The 1797-nt window shown below is 39.6% G+C and overlaps 1 protein-coding gene across 1 annotated transcript in view; it reads left to right on the plus strand.

The window, feature by feature from the left end:
- LOC107716256 (uncharacterized) overlaps nucleotides 1–1797 on the plus strand; it is a 90134-nt gene that overhangs the window by 43174 nt on the left and 45163 nt on the right. The window lies entirely within an intron of this gene.

The raw sequence follows: 1797 nt of genomic DNA on the forward strand, positions 1-1797 counted from the left end.
CCTGGCCTCCCCCTCCTCTTCTCTATCACCTAGCTGTTGTAATTACATCAGCAGATTCGGCACATTCGCGATAGAAAAGTGGCGCTAGCGGCGCTTGGTATTACAACTGTGAAATTACAAACAAAAAATACACATTCTGAGACATGAACTGAAATTACTGAAATTATTTATTAACATTAAATCGTCCTCCTCCCATTTTCACCTCAAAATTATGGGGAAGCTGTGCCTCCCCTGCCTCCCCCGACGAGCCCCCACTGGAATCAATACTACCCAGGAAGTTGTTGGACAGGTTTAGCTTTTGTAGATTAGTCATACCCAAAAATGCATCGTTTTCAATAATGTTGATCTCATTTTGTGCCAACGTAATTTGCTCTAGATCTAAAAAAAAAAAAAAAAAGACTAAATACTGAATTGGACAAAGCAAAAATATGTGATTGGGACAAATCGAAAATCTTAACACCACTAACCTCAAGACCCTTGAATGTGAATTTGTCTGGATCTGGGAAATTGTTATGACCAAAAGAACTGCCAATGTTGTAACTCTTACTGAGAATGAGACCTTAAATAATGATTGCATCAAAAAAACGCTTTGTCATAGGAACTTTAAAGCCATTTCCAGATAGGTCCAATACCATTACGGACATGTTCTTAAACGGGTTTCCACACTTGTCCCATCCTAACCAGTACTCATTCATGTCTTGCAGTGTCACGGAGGCAAGGGTCAGGAGCGTGAAATGTTTACCCTGAAAGCTGAGGAGGTCTTCTTCACAGATGCTCTTCACTTTGTTGTGAGACAGATCCAGAACGTGGAATCTCCTCATATTTAAAAAGAATGATGCCGGCTGGATTCTGTGAATGTTGTTATTGCGTAAGACAAGCATCTGTAGAGACACCAGAGGTTTAAAGACGTCACCAGACAAAACAGAACCATCTAAACTGCACTAAGTGAGAGTGAGATTCTCAAGGTTGGATAATCCATTAAAAGCCCCTGTTTCTGTTTGCAGGAAGCAGTTGTAGTCTAGTTTAAGTAATATTAGATTGGAGAGTCTTCTAAATGTGTTGTTTCTGATCACAAGTCCTGGTGTTTGTTGCTCCACTTTAAGGCCTTTTAGACATTCGAGATGAGAAAAGGATGTTTCGTTGAGTTCAGCAATGCTGTTTAAACTCAGATCCATATGATTTACATGTGTGGGCACCTCTGGCACATGATGAAGACCTCTATCTATGCAGAAGGCAGCATAGTCATTAACTGAACACACCGAGGTGCTTTTCACAACTTCAGTGTTGATGCACAATCCAAAAAGGATCAGTATAAATATATATTCCATTCTGAGAGCTCTGTGGAGGGAAAAAAACATGCATTTTAGTATTAAAATGATTTCGTTTTTTGAGACGTTAATGTTATTTCTATTTAAGTTAATGTACCAAGTATATCTTAATCACTGTTTGATTAACTAGTTCAAGATTCACTGACTTTAAACAAAGCATTTACTGCAACACAGAGAAGTGAAAAGATCGGATACATGCAGCAATCTGAAAGTTGTACTGCGAAGTCATGAATAATAGAGCAATAATTTAGCGTTTTACCGGGTTCGTTCACTAGGCTAATCCAGCGTTTTGGCCTGAAATAATGAGAGAATTTCAATAACGCAATATTAAGACTCGTACAGCGTCAAATTAACAACTATCCGTCCTCTCGCTTCAGTTCCTTCCGAATGAGTTCTTCTTCCTCCTCCTCCTCCTCCTCCTCCTCCTCTCTCTCTCTCTCTCTCTCTCTCTCTCTCTCTCTCTCTCTCT

This window comes from Sinocyclocheilus rhinocerous, unplaced genomic scaffold (assembly GCF_001515625.1).
Source record: "Sinocyclocheilus rhinocerous isolate Xijiao unplaced genomic scaffold, SAMN03320098_v1.1 scaffold960, whole genome shotgun sequence".
Classification (NCBI taxonomy): Eukaryota; Metazoa; Chordata; class Actinopteri; order Cypriniformes; family Cyprinidae; genus Sinocyclocheilus; species Sinocyclocheilus rhinocerous.